Genomic DNA, 13,213 nt, shown 5'->3' with positions numbered 1-13,213 from the left:
TGCCATAGTGGTTGGGATGAGTTGGTCTCATCCATCTATTTCTACCATCTTATTTTTAGGTGGAGAATAGCTATAGGATCAAATGTTAATAATAATTAAATAAGCTTAATTATATATATATATATATATATATATATATATATATATGAAAGTTAGTGAAAAAATATATCATCTTCTCGAACCAAACCCAAGAGGAAGAAAAATAGGTTATCTCTCCACCATGAACTACCATTAAACAAAAGGTAAGCAAGAGATTTTTCGTGGTAATTTTTATAGAAATCTCAAGTACAAAACATGGTGTATTGAACCCATTATCTTTTTTTTCCATTATTTAATTTTTTCCACTTTTAATCGTAGCTCAAATTACCATTAAAGGGGTCTTTTGATAATTGAGCTTAGAAACATGAAATTCTTGGTAGTGTAAGCTTGATTATGTGAAGATCATGATAAAAATGAAATGGATTAGTTTGGTGTCACTACAATAATTAATATGCTCAGTGACATTATAGTTGTGACAATAATGAATTTTGTCACAAATAGTCAATTATTTGTGACAAATTTTACATGTGACACTAGTAAAATAAGTAATTGTGATTCATTTATATTTGATCAATACTATGACAATCATCCTCACGATTTAAATTATATCACATGTAAATCGCCTCTATAACTGTTAATTGTTACCAAATCTGTTGGCCACCACCAATTCATCACTATTGAAATGCTAAAAATTGGTGTCAAGTTCTATTTTCTTTGAAATGATATGATAGTGACAACATATATACTAGACACTATCATTAACCATTTTTGTGACGATACAATTACGTCACTATAAATTTTACTTTTATAATGATGGAATTGTGACAATTTAAATTACATCACAAGTAAATTATCATTGTAAGTGTTTAATTGTTACCAAATCTTGTAATTTTTATGTTTTTGAAATCCTTGCAACTAGTTCCAACTAACTTTGTATCTTTGTTTTCAAAACTTCAAAGATTTTAAAAGTTGCAATTGATGTTATTTGAAGTTTTGAATGTTTATTGTAGATATTGAAGCTTAGAAATTAAATAGGATTAATTTGTTAAGTAAATTTTGTTAGTTTTGAATATAATGACTAAATTGTAAATATCTTGAAATTGGTATGATTTTTAAAACTGTGATAGTATGAGGTCGTATACGGACATAATTGAAGTGGGTTTAAAATATGGAGTTCAAATTTGAAGATATGATAATTTCAATTTTAAGGACTAAATTGAATAAAATGAAAAGTTTAGGGGATTCAAATAATAAAACTAAACTAAAAATACTTATAATAGGATGATATAAGATGTTTGGAATTGATAAATTGAATTGAATTATTGAATAGATCGAAATTGGACCAAATTAAAGAAAATTGGGAAAATGACAAAATTTGTTGGTTAGTCCTTAGAGAGTTGTTTATTTGTTGTCTTGACCAGGTAAGTTTATACGGTATGTTTGTATTAAATTTTAGAGAGTTAGAATTATAATTATAACTATGTTTAATTGAAAATTTTATTTTTTACGATTTGGTACAAAAGGTGAGATAGAGGATTAAATTGAATACGATGAATTTCAAATTGAAATAATTATGGAATTGACCTTAAATTGAATGGGAATAGGATAAGTTATGTGTGATGAAGTGTTTATTTGATTTGATTTAGACCAATTGGTAGTGCTAAGGATTAAAAAGAAGATATGTGAAAATATGATATAATGTTATAAACATGAAATTGAATTAGTATGTTTATGTGAAGTGCTATTATATTTTAGAATTGATTGTTTGGATGATGAAATTATGTAATGAAACTGAAAAACTACTACCCTATTAAATATTTGGGCAATGTCGGATATAGTTGGCATGCCATAGGATAGGAAGAGTTCAGGGTTATACGACTATATGTCGGAGAGTGCTGAGACCCCATTTGTTAGTTATATCGGCTAGTGTTGGGCACATTTATTTGTCGATTTTGCCAGCCAGCACAGGGGGCAATTCATTATTACGGATTTATCCGTCAGGTACTGGGTGCAAAATTGGTGTGTTAGGGACATGCATAATGTAATTGGAATAAATGATTTTTAGATTGATTTGATACAATAATCGGATGAGGCATATACATATTGAGAATTAGTTATATAAGCCCAGGGGGCCAATATGAAACGTGACAAATTAATGAATGTGAATTGGAATTTGTATTATGAAACGAAGTAGTAATTCACAATAAATTGGCAATTGATATATATTTGGTACAAAGATGAATTGATATGAAATGAGAATGAATTTAATATGGTTTAATATGATTTCGTTTGAGAATTCAAATTATAAAATGAAAACAATGTTTGGTATTTATTTGAAAAGGGATGTATTGCGGGTAAATAGGTTATATGTTATGTTTATGAGAAAAATATAATGTCGGTAATGATAATATATCGCAAAGAAAAATAGAAATAGAAAAATAAAGAACACACAAATTTTACATGGAAACCCTTTCGGGAAAAAACCACGGGCAGAGGAGAAGAAAATTCACTATGTCGAAAACTTAATTACAAGAGGAGTATACTATGCCTATTTATAGGCTTGTAAACCTTATTCTAATAGGAGTGAAACTCCTTATTCAAATAATATCAAATAGATGGAGTTTAATAAAGTTTAGAAACCTTATTCTAAAATAAAATAAAAGAAGTATAATTCTATAGGGATTTTACTTTTATTTTATTTTACCACAGTATTTTATTTAAATAAGGATTTGGGTGACTTAATTCTAACAATCTCCACCTTGACACGAATTCTTAATGAACAAATTCTTCATCGCGAACTCTCAACGAACAAGTTTCTCCACCTCTTCCATAAAACCCCTTAAGGGTTTATTTGCAACAATGAACACCAAACAAGTTTAAGCAATACTCAAACTTGGTTATAGGAAGTGACTTAGTCATCATATCTGTAGGATTTTCATGAGTACTAATTTTTCTCACAACAATATCACCACGAGCAATAATATCACGAACAAAATGATACCAAACATCAATGTGTTTTGTTCTCTCATGAAACATTTGATCTTTTGTAAGGAAGATGGCACTCTGACTATCACAAAATACCGTATTGATTTGAAGGTCTTCATTGAGTTCACTAAAGAGTCCCTTCAAGCATATAGCTTCTTTACAAGCCTCAGTAATCGCCATGTACTCAGCTTCAGTGGTAGACAAAGCGACTGTAGTTTGCAAAGTGGCTTTCCAACTGATTGCACAACCTCCGATTGTAAAGACATAACCGGTGAAAGATCTTCTTCTATCGAGGTCCCCAGAAAAATCAACATCAACATACCCAATGACTCCATCTGTAGTTCTTCCAAACTGTAAGCAAACATCGGTAGTACCTCGTAAGTATCTTAAAACCCACTGAACTACTTCCCAATGTTCTTACCAGGATTCGCCATGTATCTGCTAACTGCACTAACTGCATATGATCTAGACGTGAACAAACGATGGCATACATGAGAGATCCTACTGCACTAGAGTATGGAACATGTGACATGTACTCAATCTCATCATCTGATTGTGGAGACAAAGCCGATGAAAGTCTGAAATGAGCTGCTAAAGGAATGCTAACAGGCTTAGCATTCTGCATACTGAATCTGGAAAGAACTTTCTCAATGTACCCTTTCTGACTTAGATACAATTTACTTGCTTTTCTATCCCTGAGAATCTCCTTATCAAGTATCTTCTTTGTTGGTCTCAAGTCTTTCATCTCAAATTCTTCACTTAGTTGGGCTTTGACCTTTCTTATCTCTCCTTTATCTTTCGCTGCTATCAACATGTCATCAACATAAAGGAGTAGATACACAAAAGAACCATCACTATTTTTCTTAAAGTAAACACAATTGTCAAAGCTACTTCTTTTAAAATCATGAGAAGTCATAAAGGAATCACACCTCTTATACCACTGTCTTGGTGACTGTTTCAAACCGTAAAGGGACTTTTTCAGCAAGCAAACATAGTCCTCTTTTTCTGAAACTGTAAAACCCTCTGGTTGTTGCATGTAAATATCCTCCTCAAGTTCTCTATGCAAAAATGCAGTTTTTACATCTAATTTCTCAGGCTCCAAATCATGCATGGCCACAATACCAAGCAAAGCTCAAATCGAACTATGTTTCACAACTGGAGAGAACACATCTGTGAAGTCCACTCCTGGAATTTGACTGTAACCCTTTGCAACAAGCCTTGCTTTATATCTGGGTTCTTCAACTTTTAGAGTCCCCTCTTTATTTTTAAACACCCATTTACAACGAACAACCTTTTTACCTTTAGGAAGTTTCACAAGATCCCATGTTTGATTTTTGTGTAGTGATTCCATCTCCTCTTGCATAGCAAACATCCATTTTTCTGAGTCTTCACAACTAACCGCCTCAGAATAATTAGATGGCTCTTGATTTGCATCTATATCTTCAGCCACATTTAAAGCATAAGCAACTAGATCAGCCTTAGCATACTTCTTTGGAGGTTTAATTTCTCTTCTGGTTCTGTTTTTGGCGATAGAGTATTGTGGTGAAGAAACAACTCTATTTTGAATTTTTGTACTGGCTTTAGTAGTGAATTTTGTTGTAGATTCTAGATCAATCTGATGTTCCACCTGCTTTTGATTTTCTTTATTGGAAGAGTCTTTAATAGATAAGTTAGGTAGCATAGCAGTTTCATCAAAAACAACATCTCTGCTAATCACAACTTTTCTATTTTCAGGACACCATAACTTATACCCTTTTACACCAGCTTTATAACCAAAAAAAAACACATTTAATAGATCTTGGTTCTAATTTTCTATTATCCACATGAGCATACGCAGGACAACCAAAGATCTTTAAATTAGAATAGTCAGCAGGATTACCAGACCATACCTCTTGTGGAGTCTTTTTCTCAATGGCAACGGATGGAGATCGGTTGATCAAAAAACATGTAGTAGAGGTCGCATACACCAAAATGACTTTGATAAGTTGGCATTTGACAACATACATCGAACCTTCTCCATGATCGTTCTGTTCATTCGTTCTGCAACGCCGTTTTGCTGTGGAGTATGACGAACTGTCAAGTGTCTCATGATCCCTTCTGACTGGCACAATTTATTAAATTCATCAGAACAGAACTCTAAGCCATTTTCTACGCAGAGATATTTTATTTGCTTTCCTGTCTGTTTTTCAATCATGGTTTTCCAAGACTTAAATGCGGAAAACACATTGCTTTTCTACTTCAGGAAGAACGCCCACACTTTTCTGGAAAAATCATCAATAAAAGTTAGCATATAATTAGCTCCACCTCTCGAAGGCACTCTGGATGGCCCCCATAGATCAAAATGTATATACTCTAACGTTTCTTTCGTGTTATGGATTCCTCTGGTGAATCGAACTCTCTTTTGCTTCCCAAAAATGCAGTGCTCATAGAACTTCAGTTTGCACATTCCCTGCCAGTCAAGAAGTCCTCTTTTGCTCAATTCTGCCACGCCATTCTCACTCATATGCCCTAGGCGCATAGGCCAAATTTTAGTAATATCATCATCTGACAAGGAAGAGGATGACACAGCTACATCACCAGTAATAGTAGAACCCTACAAAACATATAACTTGGCAATCTTTCTCTGCCTTTTCATCACAATGAGGGAACCTTTGGAAATTTTCAAAACCCCACTTTCAGCTGTGTATTTGTACCCTTTTGATTCAAGAGTACTCAATGAAATTAAATTTCTCTTTAATTCTGGAACATGTCGTACGTCACTGAGTGTTCTGACAACTCCATCAAACATTTTAACTCTAATTGTTCCAACACCTGTAATTCTACAGGAAGCATTATTTCCCATCAACACAATACCTTCAGACACTGTTTCGTAAGTTGTAAATCAATCCCGATTGGGACTCATGTGGAAGGTGCAACCCGAATCAAGGATCCACTACTCGCTCGCTTTGGAATTGTTGACAGAAGCAACTAGAAGTTCACAATCGTTGTAATCTTCTACAACATCAGCTTTACCAGAATTTTCTAGTTGTTTTCCATTTTGATTTGCAGCCTCCCTTTTGATCTTATTCTGTAGCTTATAGCACTCAGATTTAATGTGCCCTTTCTTCTTGCAAAAGTTACAAGTTTTACCTCTGTTTGAAGACTTCGATCTACCTTTAGATTTACTGCGAGGATTCCGTTCCTGTGTCCTTCCACGATCATCATCAACATTCCGATCTTGTCTCCCACGAACAATAAGACCCTCTCCCTGAGAGTCAGTTTTAACCACAAGATGCTTCATCTTATCATACGAGGTTAAATAATCATAAACCTCATCAACTGTGAGAGACTCGCGTCTATATAAAATTGTATCTCTAAAGGTTGAATAAGACGAGGGCAACGAACAAAGTAGAATCAGCCCTAGATCTTCTTTATCATACTGAACCTCCATGGCCTCCAAGTTTGAGAGAATTTCTTTGAACACTGTTAAGTGTTCGTGCACAGATGCACCTTCCTCCAAATGATGAGCATGAAGACGTTGCTTCATATGTAGTTTGCTAGTTAGAGTTTTCGACATACATATATGTTCCAACCTCTTCCATAATCCAGCAGCAGTCCTTTCCTTCATCACATCCTGCAAAATTTCGTTAGACAAATGCAGATGTAACTGTGTTAACGCCTTTCGATCATTGCGCTTCTTCTCTTCTTTCATCAAAGTGAGGCATCTTATATACCCCTAGTAGGGCTTCCTCTAATTCCATCTGTGCAAGAACTGCTTGCATCTTTATCTGCCACAATGCAAATCTGGTGTTGCGATCCAACAGTGAAATTTCGTACTTCAAAGACATCATTACCGTGATTGAGATGAACAACCCGAAAGCTCTAATACCAATTTGAGAAAAATATAATGTCGGTAATGACAATATATCGCAAAGAAAAATAGAAATAGAAAAATAAAGAACACACAAATTTTATGTGGAAACCCTTTCGGGAAAAAACCACGGGCAGAGGAGAAGAAAATTCACTGTGTCGAAAACTTAATTACAAGAGGAGTAGACTATGCCTATTTATAGGCTTGTAAACCTTATTCTAATCGAGTGAAACTCCTTATTCAAATAATATCAAATAGATGGAGTTTAATAAGGTTTAGAAACCTTATTCTAAAATAATATAAAAGAAGTATAATTCTATAGGATTTTACTTTTATTTTATTTTACCACGATATTTATTTAAATAAGGATTTGGGTCACTTAATTCTAACAGTTTAAGATAGTGAATTGATTAAATGATTATTGTTTTATGAATGATGATGAAATGTTAAATTAAGTGAATTGAAATGTTCTATGCTTGAGTTACAATATAGCATGATAAATGTTGAACTCACCTCTTTAATATTTGAGTTTTCATGATAGGCAAACTTTACGAAGCTTAGTAACATGTAGTGTATAATTATATCCTGAGGTAAGTTCCTTGGTTTTAAATACTTGTGAACTTACTAAGCATTTGTAATACTTACTCCCTTGTTTCCTTTTTCTCTATAGTGTCAACTTGCGGGACATGTCTGGCGGATTGTTGAGAAGCTTACACTATCCAGGTATTGGTTTTATAGTCTTTTGACTATATTAAGTCGTGATTATGTGCAGCATGTATTTAGGAGTTGTTTTGGTTTGCTTATGTAATGGTATGTCTTGAAATCCTTGTGGGTGTAATTATGGAAAAGAATATGCTTGTTGGAAATATATGCATTACTAAATGGTTTGAATTGTGTATTCGGTATTTGAGACAACATTTTGAGTATGCAATTATATAGGCAATATGATGTCATGATATAAATTAGTTGGTTTGAAAGAGAGGTATATAATATTTTGTATGTACCTATGAGAGTTATGTGGTCTGTATTTGTTATGCTTTGAATGAATCTAACATTTTAAATGTTATGTAAATATGTATATATCTATAAGTTTGCTAATGATCTTGGTATTTGGTAATCTTTGTTGATTGTTTAGGTAAGTATGTTATAATGCCTATGTGGTGATAAGGTAATGAATGATATGTATATGATAAGTTTGAATGAATTTGGTAAGTTATTGTGCATGCTTGAATGGTTGACCTTGAATCATTATTATAAGGTGTTATAACTAGATAAATGATGTATGCTATGTTAATTGTTTTGATGTGTCTTTGAGAGCATATTGGATTGTTTTGAATATGGTGTTATGATTGAATTTGAGGTACTAGTTGTGGCATATTGGTTGTATGTTTGTAATTGATTGAATAAGTTATTTGCAGGCTATTTGTGTACCTATATGTATCTATGAGCTAAGATATAAATTTGGGCATGAAATGAACTTTTGAATTTGGTATTTTGACCAACTGGGTAAAAGTATTGATACCGGGGATCAAGGTATCGATACTTGACCAAGTGAACAGTGTTTTGAAAATGAAAAGAATGCCTAAATTGTATCGATACCTACCATAAAAGTATCGATATTTGTTACTTTGGTATCGATACCTAGTTCTAAAGTTTTAAAAATTTTCAGGTTGGTCCTTAATCATGCTCGAATTTGTTAAACTATGTTCGTATGCTTGATTTAGTCCCTGCTTTACTAATAACTTCTATCATGCACGAATTTTGATTAATTTGATGATTTTAATTGAATTTAATGTTATAATTTGTGTGTGAATATTTTGGTGTTTGCTGTAGCATCCTGTAATTCATGTCTGGCAACCGGGCCTGGTGAGGGGTTTTACATTATATGCTTGATTTATTAGAAGATGCAATATATGTTGATACTCACCTTGTTGATATGTGATTGTCATGTTTAGGCAAAGCCATAAAGCTAGTATTTTATCGAATTCAGATGTAATTTGAGGTAAGTTGTTGTTTAAATACCTGTGAACTTACTAAGCATTCGATATGCTTACCCCCCTCCTTTCCCTTTTCCCTGTAGATCGCCAACTTGCAAAACGTGTCTAGCGGATTGTTGAAGAGCTCACACTATCCTATTAATGATTTAGTAGCCTTTAATTTCTATCATTTAAAACTCTATTTGTGGCATGTACATAGGGTTAATATATGTGTTTATTTTGGTTATGGTTTTGATTTGAACCTTGTGAGTGTTTACCTTTGGAATTGTAATGGTTATATGGAAATTCATATATGATGGTAATGTGTTAAATGGCTTATGAAGCACTTGAATAACAATTTGGTAGTCAATTAGTATGACAAAATTGTTAGTTTGCTTGATTAGAGAATTGGTATGGTTTCATGTTGTTTTGAAAATGTTTGAATTGTATGATAGGCTAGTTGGTATTCGAATTGGTATGTGTTATTGTGAATTAGTGCCAAATGATGGCATACTGGTTGTTTTGGTACTATGATGAGATGATCTTAAACTACATTCAATGCTAAATTTAAGCATGATAAGGCAAGATAACATTATGGTATGATATGACGATGGCATGAGATGGTTAAGTACATGTTTATTAAGTTGAATTTACTTTAAAATGATGCTAAATCGAGACATGTTAGATTGTTTGAATTTAGTTATGATAAATGAATGTTTGAGAATACTTTTGGATTGGTTTTTTATAGGTTTAGATGTGCATGAATGCACCAAAGGAGCTAAAGGTTTGGCTTGACCTGAAATAGGTACCAAATAGGTCAAAATTTATCAAAAACAAGGCCCTCGTCTCGACGTGTAATACCCATTGTCGCTACATTGGCGGACAAATTATGATGTCGCGATGTTGTGACGTGAAAAACTGTACGTGAAAAAATATTTGGTGATGTCACAACGTCGAGCCCAAACTTTCAAATCTTTACAATTTAGTCCTTGTTCATGCTCGGGTCTACAAAAGAGCTTTCGTAAGCTCAATTAAGGCTCAGATTTAATTGTGCATCTTACTATATATGTATTTATGATATGATTGAATATTTGAATGATTTGTTTATGGTATACTTGATCAAAAATTTTAGAAATGTTACAAAAAGGTTTTTATTTGATATTGGGTTGACTCTAAAGCATCGTATGCTCGTATAAGACTCGATAAAGAATGTTCATGTAACCTCCCAAACTCAGCCCAAACATTTTGGCCGAGTCCTATAGGTTACATTCGCCACCAAAATGGCCAAGTAGAAACGTTCAGTTTTAAAAATTACTATTTTGACTAATTTTTGAAAAACTTAGCATGGTTGCATTAGGTTTCATAAAAGCACTGGTTATTAAATTAAATGTAATTTAAATCAATTTTCATTTAAATACATCATTGAAAATATAACCCTCACTTAATTTTATCAGTAAACCTTTTGAAAATTGAGTTCAACCATTTTGATGTGGAGCAAGTGTTGCTTTTGGTTTTTTTTTTGTTGAAATCCCATGTTTTAAATTGTGTTAGGCTGGTTATTTAATTTGTTCAATTTCCATCAAAATATCTAATGCATGCAAAACCCCAATTAGAAAATAACCCACACTACAATCCATACTTAAATAAAAATTACAATCCTAAAATAATAATACCAAAATAAATAGAGTAATTAAAAATACTTTATTGCCAAAAAATTCATAATGAGACCTTCGTATGCCATGTCCGAGCCTAATCTTGAGGGTTATCTGTAAGGACTACAATAGGGGATGAGCTTTAAAAGCCTAGTGTGAGTCTAAGAACTATAAGCATTCAACTAGTCAAATAGGCACACAACTATTATAATAGTTCAAACAACTTATCATGGAATTACAACATGTGAATATGGCATGCTCAATGATACAGTGCAATGGTCCTACTCATCTATCCACTACACAGTACGAGTTTCCCAAAACCCTTCATGTGAACTCTAAAACAGTAAGAGTTAAAGTTCGATGTGGTTAAAACCACTAGTAACAGTATGTAGATAAAACTGCCAGTAAAATGTAGACAAGCTACCAATAAGATGCGATAACTCACCCAATCTCCTCGATACTTTAGTGCAGTGCACTAACAATAATATTGCAAAATTTAAATGCTGCCAGTACTCCATGGCACTCCTTTGTCAACCACAAATACCCACCCCAAGCAGATGCAATATGTCATACAATCAGTAAGCACATCATGCTTTCAGTAACCGTTTCGATACAATGACATGTTTAACATGCATGTCTATATTCAATGTCGATGTATGCTTTGCATACTTTTCATTTAACGGTAACAATGGCATGCTCACATGGTTTCCATACAATCAAATCATACCTGGTATGTAATTTAAATACCTACAAGTTCAATATCAATCACGGCATAAAACATGCACCTAAGTGAATGTTTCAAAATCTAACATGCATACATGCATTCAATACACAATTTCATCAAGGATTAAGCAATTAGAGATATGAAATATCAATCATATGGTCAACCAATGCATAGCACAAGTCATACATTATGTACAACTCATACACAATTCCATCAGACCTAAACAAGGCCTTTAACAATCGAGCTTTCTAATTGATTACGTACCTTGCTCGACACCTCACTCATTTGCACTTAGGCCATTCGACAAAGCCAAAACTAGCAAGCAAATTTATCATTTAAGTATATATTATATGATTTTTAAGCTAATTAGACATAGGGAAAGACTCACAACTATTAGCATTAATCTAAATTTGATCTCTTTCCCGCAACTCTTACGCTTGAGATCTAAATAGCTCCAACTCAAATATGTACCCAATAGAGTTTTAATCATTAATAATAGCCCCCTAATGCTCCTATAGGGTTCGGCCAAGCAGAAAATGTTAATTGAAAACTTCATATCTGAAGTTGAAAATTAACGCTTACCTTAACTGACTTATAACGGCTTTGCAAACAGACTTCCCGATGCTACGACTGATTTGTATGGTTCAGATCTAAATCTTGAGCATTCAAACACCAAGGAAAAAGTAACTTGTAAGATTTGGCAATGCCACAAATCAATCAGCCATATCAAAATATGAAAAAAAGAGGAAAAAATTATATCTTAAAGAATTAAAGTAAAAAATTCTATACTTACTCTACTTGCTCAAATCCTTGACAACAGAAAAATAATGAAGAGTAGAGGAAGAGAATCAATAGGGTGGCGACAGAAAAGATGGTGGCTTACTAGGACGACGATAATGGAGAAGAAAATGGGCTACAGAGGTGCGACAATGGCAGTAAAAAAATAACAGCAAAAATAAAATAAGAGATAAGGGGAGTTGATGACCAATGGGGTGACACAAATAGGAAGAAAAGGAAAAGAAAAAAATTCAAAAAAGAGTGAAGAAAAAGAGAAAGGACGAAAAGAGGAAGCAAAAAGTGGGAAAATATTATTGCTAGGTTAATATTAGAGAGCGACACCTAGGGTTTTTCGGGTGAAAAATTAGTAAATAAAAATTACACAGGTGAGGGGAATCAAACTCGAGCCTCAAGGATAACTTCACTAACTCTTAACCATTAAGTCAATTACTCATTCTTGCTATAACTTTACAACATATTCAATTAGAAATCCGAGATGTGACAGTTCATGTTACCTGAGATTGTATTATTGATTGATTGCATGATTGATGAAGTAAAATGATGTTTTACTGTGTATTTGTTAGTAGTTGCTCTGACAACGAATGTGACACTTTGTTGCTCAGACCTAACGACCGGGTCGAGTAAGGGGTGTTACATGTTTCCCCATTATTGAAATACAGCTCAATTTTCTTTAAAAAAAAAACACACACACACACACATACCATGGTTCACCAAAAAAGAGCTTATTTGAATTTAAGTTTTGGCTTTAGCAAAACTTGGTTTGATTTAGTTTTAATGGAAATGTGGCTTTGATTTCTTGAGGAGAAAAAGATAAAAAAGGAATAATCAATGGCGGATTTATTTTAAAAAATATTTTTACTATAATTTTTAAGATTTTTAATTCTTTTTAGAATTATGATTAGTTTTTTTTTAAAAAGTATCAAAATAAAATTTTAGTTATAGTTCAAGGGCTAAATTAGTAATTAACTATTTAAATTAACATGCCACATCATCCTCTTAATGGTAGTTAACGGACAAGTGACCAAAATGCAACAATTTGATAACGTTAATGACTATTATGTAACTTTTGAAAGTTGGGTGACCAACATGTAATTTTTAACAAATTTTAGGGACAATTGGTGTAGTTTACCCTATTTTTTCGTATTTTATCCCAAATTTTTAGAGTTCTTATTCAAGTTACGTGAAAGAG

This window comes from Gossypium raimondii, chromosome 4, assembly GCF_025698545.1.
Source record: "Gossypium raimondii isolate GPD5lz chromosome 4, ASM2569854v1, whole genome shotgun sequence".
In the NCBI taxonomy this organism is placed as follows: Eukaryota; Viridiplantae; Streptophyta; class Magnoliopsida; order Malvales; family Malvaceae; genus Gossypium; species Gossypium raimondii.
The sequence above is the reverse complement of the archived record's forward strand: the minus strand, read 5'-3'. Positions refer to the sequence as shown.